An 8,084-nucleotide genomic window follows, 5' to 3' on the forward strand; every position below is an offset into this window, starting at 1 on the left:
TCAGCTTCAACATCAGTCCTTCCAATGAACACCCAGGATCCTTTAGGATGGACCGGTTGGATCTCCCTGCAGTCCAAGGGACTCTCAAGAGTCTTCTCCAACACCACAGTTCAAAAGCATCAATTCTTTGGCACGCAGCTTTCTTCACAGTCCAACACTCACATCCATACATGACCACTGGAAAAACCATAGCCTTGACGAAATGGACCTTTATTGGCAGAGTAATGTCTCTGCTTTTTAATATGCTATCTAGGTTGGTCATAACTTTCCTTCCAAGGAATAAGCGTCTTTTAATTTCATGGCTGCAATAACCAATCTGCAGTGATTTTGGAGCCCCCCAAAATAAAGTCTGACACTGTTTCCACTGTTTCCCCATCTATTTCCCATGAAATGATGGGACCAGATGCCATGATCTTAGTTTTCTGAATGTTGAGCTTTAAGCCAACTTTTTCACTCTTCTTTTCCACTTTCATCAAGAGGCTTTTTAGTTCCTCTTCACTTTCTGCCATAAGGGTGGTGTCATCTGCATATCTGAGGTTATTGATATTTCTCCTGGCAATCTTGATTCCAGCTTGTGTTTCTTCCAGCCCAGCGTTTCTCATGATGCACTCTGCATATAAGTTAAACAAGCAGGGTGACAATATACAGCCTTGACATACTCCTTTTCCTATTTGAAACCGTTGATTGTTCCACGTCCAGTTCTAACTGTTGCTTCCTGACCTGCATATAGGTTTCTCAAGAGGCAGGTCAGGTGGTCTGGTATTCCCATCTCTTTCAGAATTTTCCACAGTTTGTTGTGATCTACACAGTCAAAGGCTTTGGCATAATCAATAAAGAAGTAGATGTTTGTCTGGAACTCCCTTGCTTTTTCAATGATCCAGCAGATGTTGGCAATTTGATCTCTGGTTCCTCTGTCTTTTCTAAAACCAGCTTGAACATCTGGAAGTTCATGGTTCACGTATTGTTGAAGCCTGGCTTGGAGAATTTTGAGTATTACTTTACTAGTGTGTGAGATGAGTGCAATTGTGTGGTAGTTTGGGCATTCTTTGGGATTGCCTTTCTTTGAGATTGGAATGAAAACTGACCTTTTCCAGTCCTATGGCCACTGCTGAGTTTTCCAAATTGGCTGGCATATTGAGTGTAGCACTTTCACAGCATCATCTTGCAGGATTTGAAATAGCTCAAATGGAATTCCATCACCTCCACTAGCTTTTTTCATAGTGATGCTTCCCAAGGCCCACTTGACTTCACATTCCACGATGTCTGGTTCTAGGTGAGTGATCACACCATCATGATTATCTGGGTGGTGAAGATCTTTTTTGTACAGTTCTTCTGTGTATTCTTGCCAGCTCTTCTTAATATCTTCTGCTTCTGTTAGGTCCATAGCATTTCTGTCCTTTATCGAGCCCATCTTTGCATGAAATGTTCTCTTGGTATCTGTAATTTTCTTGAAGGGATTTCTAGTCTTTCCCATTCTGTTATTTTCCTCTATTTCTTTGCATTGATCACTGAGGAAGGCTTTCTTATCTCTCCTTGCTGTTCTTTGGAACTCTGCATTCTAATGGGAATATCTTTCCTTTTCTCCTTTGCTTTACATTTCTCTTCTTTCCACAGCTATTTGTAAGGCCTCCTCAGACAACCATTTTGCCTTTTGCATTTCTTTTACTTGGGGATGGTCTTGATCCCTCTCTCCTGTACAATGTCACAAACCTCTGTCCATAGTCCACCAAGCATTTTGTCTATCAGATCTAGTCCCTTAAATCTATTTCTCACTTCCACTGTATAATCATAAGGGATTTGAGTAGGTCATACCTGAATGGTCTAGTGGTTTTTCCTACTTTCTTCAATTTAAGTCTGAATTTGGAAATAAGGAGTTCATAATCTGAGCCACAGTCAGCTCCCGGTCTTGTTTTTGCTGACTGTGTAGAGCTTCTCCATCGTTGGCTGCAAAGAATATAATCAATCTGATTTCATTGTTGACCATCTGGTGATGTCCATGTGTAGAGTCTTCTCATGTGCTGTTGGAAGAGGGTGTTTGCTATGTCCAGTGCATTCTCTTGGCAAAACTCTTATTAGCCTTTGCCCTGCTTCATTCCATACTCCAAGGCCAAATTTGCCTGTTACTCCAGGTGTTTCTTGACTTCCTACTTTTGCATTCCAGTCCCCTATAATGAAAAGGACATCTTTTTTGGGTGTTAGTTCTAAAAGGTCTTGTAGGTCTTAATTTTCTTTTTTTCCATAAAAATCATTACAACTTTGTGACTTAAACAACAGCCATTTATTATTTCATGATTTCTCTTGGTCAGAAGCCTAGGAGATGTGCCTTGGTACTCAAGTCCAACTGATTTAAACTCCAGTTGAGACTAGGGCTGTAGTTCTTATCTGGGGTTGGGCTCCTCTTCCAAGATGACTGATTTTTGATGGAATTCTCTTCTTTCTCATGCTTTTCACAGAACTCCTTATAACTTCAAAATTGCATTGGTGCATTCACTCCTTCTCATGCTTGGCATTTCTCAATTCTCTGTCCCCATCTCTCTTATTTCAGCCAGAGAAAGTTCTCAGCATAAGGGCTCACAGAATTTATTTGGGCCCACTAGTAATCCTGGTGATCTCTCTAGTTTAAGGTCCATAAACTCAGTTATGTCTGTAGAGTCCCTTTTACCATGAAACACAACATATTCACCATTCCAGAGATCTAGGCTATGGACTTCTTTGGGGTGCCATATTTCTTGTCACACAGTCAAAGCTAATTTTGTGCACTATAATTGGCTTCACACAAACTGTGCAACTCCATTTATGTGCTTGTGTGCTTCGTCGCTCAGTTGAGTCCAACTGTTCATGACCCCTTGGATTGTAGCCTACCAGGTTCCTCTGTCCATGGGATTTCTATGCCCCAAAACAGGGAAAGCTAAACAACTGTTATTTTAAATGGTTACATATATATGTGCTAATACTGCAAAATAAAATAAGGCAATATATCTGTCTACATTTATAAAAAATTTTACTTTTTTAAGAAGAACATGTGATTAAGAAGAACAGAAAGATACCTCCAAAGACTTTGGTAATGCTCCATTTCTTTAACTGGGTGATGGGAATCATGCTGCTTATTTTATTCTTCTTCTTTTGAAAAAAAATTATTTATTTATTTGTGACTATGCTTGATCCTTGTTGATACAAGGGCTTTTCTCTCATTGCAGAGAGAAGGGGCTACTCTCTAGCTGCGGTGTTTGGACTTCTCATTGCAGTAGCTTCTCTTGTTGTGGAGCACAGGTTCGAGGGCACTCAGGCTTCAGTGCTTCCTGCACGTGGGCTCAGTAGTGGAGGCTCCCGGGCTAAAGAACCCAGGCTCCAGTTGTGGCACATGAGTTTAGTTGCTCCATGGCGTGTGGGATTCTCCCCATCAGGGATTGAACCTATGTCTCTTGCATTGGCAGGCAAATTCTGTACCACCGAGTCACCAGGAAAATCCTATTATTTTTCTTTAGATGATTATTTGTTGATTTCTTTCATGCATATATGAACAACTATAATTGTTTGAAATATTTTAATTCAATACTTTTGAGAAATTATATATATATATATATACATGTATATATATAATGGATAATTTCCTTTAAAAAGTCCTTTTAAGATGGAAAATAGAAGACTAATAAAATATAATAATAATCTAAATTCTAAAATAATCATTAGAAATAAATCAATAAGTAAAATCCACAAGTAAAATTTGGGACTAAAGAGCAATTCCATTAATCTACTACACATATAAGAGCATATGAATAATTCCAATCTCTGTCAAGCATTTGATGAGAATACAAAAGGAGGAAACACTTCCAATCCTTTTATGAGACATATGTAAACTTTCTTGGAGAAGGTAGTGGCAACCCACTCCAGTACTCTTGCCTGGAAAATCCCATGGATGGAGGAGCCTGGTTGGCTGCTGTCCATGGGGTCGCTAAGAGTCGGGCAGGACTGAGCGACTTCACTTTCACTTTTCACTTTCATGCATTGGAGAAGAAAATGGCAGCCCACTCCAGTGTTTTGCCTGAAGAATCCCAGGGACGGGGGAGCCTGGTGGGCTGCCGTCTATGGGGTCGCACAGAGTCGGACACGACTGAAGTGACTTAGCAGTAGCAGCAGCAGCATGTAAACTTGCTACCAAACCTGACTAGGACAATCTCACTCAGAGGCATGGATTAAAAGTTCTAAACAAAATTATTCAATCTTGAATCATTTTTATTTAAATTTTTAAAAGAAACAGCATATCACTCAAGTTGTATTTGTTCAAGGAGTGTGATGAACAATGAAAATCTATTACAGTAAATATTTTTATTAAAGTAATCCTGTGGATGTGAACATTTTACCACAAAAATTAAGATCCTAGTACTTAATATCTCCAACGTTATTGCAGGGTGGATCTCTGATTTATTCTAGGATCCCAGATCAATGCATTCTACATATTTTTTAACATAATGGAATTCCTTTTTTTTTTAAGCTTCTTCGATATGGACCATTTTAAAGGCCTTTATTGAATGTGTTACAATATTGTTTCTGTTTCATGTTTTGATTTTTTGGGCACCAGGCATGTGATATCTCACCTCCCTGACCAGGGACTGAACCCAGACCCCCTGCATTTGAAGGTGAAGGTTTAACACTGGACCACCAGGGAAGTCCCCTTAATGCACTCTTAATTCTTTCTGGTACCATTTTCCCTCACACGCAATTTATTGATGAATAAACACACTGGACTCAGCCAAAGTTTTGTTTCACCTGACAAAAATTAAAATTATATTAAATATAAAGTGATGTTTGCCTGAAACAATAACAATCCAAAGAGATTCTAACACCCACAGGTGAAAATATTGAAGAATACAGAAAATGGAACCTAATACCATGGGAGATGTTATAGTTTGAAAAGCATATCTTGACAGAAGAAGAGTTTTAGGAAGCCACTCCAGTAATGTTCTGTTTGTCCTCAACATCGTCTCAGTGGCCAAAAATACTTTTGGACTTAGTAGTTGAAAAAAGTAAGCTTTTGCTATTCCAGAATTAATTCCAAATTCGCTCACATTTGTTTATGAAAAAAATTAAATCTTTGTCCCTGAAACTTGAGCCATCTGTGTCTCAGAGAAATGGAGAAGAGACGTACAGATAACAAAGAAAGAGGTTTGGCTGCAAGTAGAAACTGAGCATATAAATAGTGTCACTTTTTAAGCTTATTTTTTAGGAGAAAAATCACATAAATATGCTGTGAAATTTTCTATTAATAGAACTGCTGCATATAATATACATATATTATATATATATACATATAAAACAAAACTGATAAAATGCATGCATAGTTTGAATACAAAAAATAAAGTTAAAGTAAGTGTTAAGACAATCTTAGTGGAATCTTAGACTATCTGGGTTGTGGTTATTAAAACATTTTTGCTGTGAGTAGCTGACTACAGTGATGTTTCTGAGACTGCCATAAGGCCTTTCTTTTCTTAAACATGTACATCGTTTCTCCATCAAGAAACAGCATCTACTCCTCTCTTTCTCTTTAATCAGAGGTTAAGTAGGGATTTGCTTGGCCAGCTGATTGAGGTAGGTAAGATAACAGTGCTTCAGAACTTAGGGCATCAGAATCTTGCTGTTTCTCTCTGCCCTTCTTGGAAAGCTCACTCATGTTCCTGACAGGCTGTTTCAGAGGCATGAGTACCTGGAGAGGATGCACCTAGAAGCCAGAAGATCACACTAAGAGGGACAGAGTTCCTACTGAGCCTAACTGTCCAGTCATTCCCATCAAGACACTGCGCAGGAGGGTTCATTTGTCTTCGACCTTTTAGACCACACCAGGCACTGGCCGAATACCACAAAGTGAAGTCAGCTTTTGCTGTCAGGAGCAGAATTGTCCAGCTGCGCTCTGCTCAATTTCCTGACCCATAAAATTATGAAATATAGTAAAGTGATGGTTATTTTAATTCAATGTTTGTGGATAGTCTGCCATGTAGCAATTAATAACCAAAATAATTACAAGGCAAAAAGTCATTTGATTTCATAGATATTACAACACCACATCCAAAAGATAAAATGAATGGAACAATGTAATGAGTTGCCTTAGACTCTCACACCTTCAACTCCAGCTAATCTGTGAAAGTACTGGGCTGGCCAAAAAGTTGGTTCAGGTTTTTCCATAGCATCTTAGAGGAAAACTCAACTTTTTGGCCAACTCAATATTTTAACACAATGCTGCTGCTACTGCTAAATCACTTCAGTCGTGTCCGACTCTGTGAGACCCCATAGACGGCAGTCCACCAGGTTCCTCTGTCCCTGGGATTCTCCAGGCAAGAATATTGGAGTGGGTTGCCATTTCCTTCTCCAATGCATGTATGCATGCTAAGTTGCCTCAGTCGTGTCCAACTCTGTGTGACCCTATGGACAGCAGCCTACCAGGTTCCTCTGTCCACAGGATTCTCCAGGCAAGAATACTGGAGCGGGGTGCCATTTCTTTCTCCAGTTTAACACAATATCTGAGTGATGTCTTTATTTTTAATTTTAATATGTATTCATAGTCTGATATAAAATAGTTTCTAGTTCATCAATGTTAATTATATATATAAATACCTGACATGCAAAAGATAAAAGCATTAATGTGTCACAATAATTTTATGTTATAATTTAATTAGAAAAAAATGGGTTTCCAGTTAATGCATAAAATTTTGCATTTCTATATACATTTATTTATTCATAATACAGTCATTTATTCTCTGTTAGGACTCTGACTCTTCAGAATTTCATAACACTTGAGACATTCAGTATATAGAACTGTCAATTGCTTCAAGTAGTGTTATAAATGAGAATGTATACTTCAGATGAAACTATTTTTGACCTTTGTTTGCTGGCTGAAGTCATGAAGCCCTAAAAATTTACTGGGGGAGGAACAGATCAATGTGATCATCATTAACAGAGTAAGTCATCTTTCTTTGTTGCTCAGTCCCTAAGTCATGTCTGACTCTTTTCCAACCCCATGGACCACAGCCCACCAAGCTCCTCTCTGTCCATGTGACCTATCAGGCAAGAATACTGGAGTGGGTAGCCATTTCCTTTCCCAGGGATCTTCCCGACTCATGGATCAAAACTGTGTCTCCTGCACTGGCAGGCGGATACTTTACCACTGAGCCATCAGACAGGCCATAAGCCACCTTACAGGTTCAAAATAAAGTCACATCAGAATTAAGGTGAAAATAACAATGAAGTAAGGTAAATCATGAATTTGCCCAGTAAGAAATGTGTCAGAAGTGGGATTTCGCATATCCATTTTATTATGGGTATGCGAAATCATACCATATCAGCTTACTACTTCTGAATCTTTCACCTAAAGAGCTTTTGCTCTCACTAACTGAGATTATTATGTGACTAAAATACCAAAAGTACAGTAACTCTGGCTTCCCATCTCAGCCCTGCCTCTTGCTATCCAAGAGAAAATGGGCAGGTTATCCAATCACTCAGGGTCAGGTTTGCTCATCTGTGAAAGGGAGATAATAAAAGCCTCATAAGTAGTGTTGTGGATGAATCAAGACTATCCATTTAAAGCAATTAGAACAGTGCCTGGGCCAAAAGATACACTCAATAAATTTTAGGTAGTATAAGAGACACTGCTTTTACTCTGTAGTCAGTTTTTTAATTTATTTATTTATTTTGGTTTTTTTTTGCAATTCTGTTTTTGTATTATTAAAGGCAGAAGTAAGGCATGATCTAAAAGAATCAGTAGACCTAGAAATAAAGGGGACAGATAGGAAAGATGTTAAGGAAACAGAAACAATAAGTCAACAGGGATTAGTAAGTGATTGTAGTATAGGTATTAAAGAAGCAATTTTATAATTAATTTTTATAGTGCATTTCTTACTTGGGTAACCAATCCAATGGTGTTTTTATTAACACAAATGGATAATATAAAATGAGGAAAAGGTTTGAGTAAATTTGAGGATATTATATACATGTTCCATATAACCTTAACTAAGTATGTGTTCAGTATTAAGCAAGATTCTGCCTGTATTCATTTATGAGTTGTGTGACAGGGCTTGGTGGAAGCTCTGCTTCTT

The sequence above is a fragment of the Cervus elaphus genome, chromosome 5 (genome assembly GCF_910594005.1).
Source record: "Cervus elaphus chromosome 5, mCerEla1.1, whole genome shotgun sequence".
Taxonomy (NCBI): domain Eukaryota; kingdom Metazoa; phylum Chordata; class Mammalia; order Artiodactyla; family Cervidae; genus Cervus; species Cervus elaphus.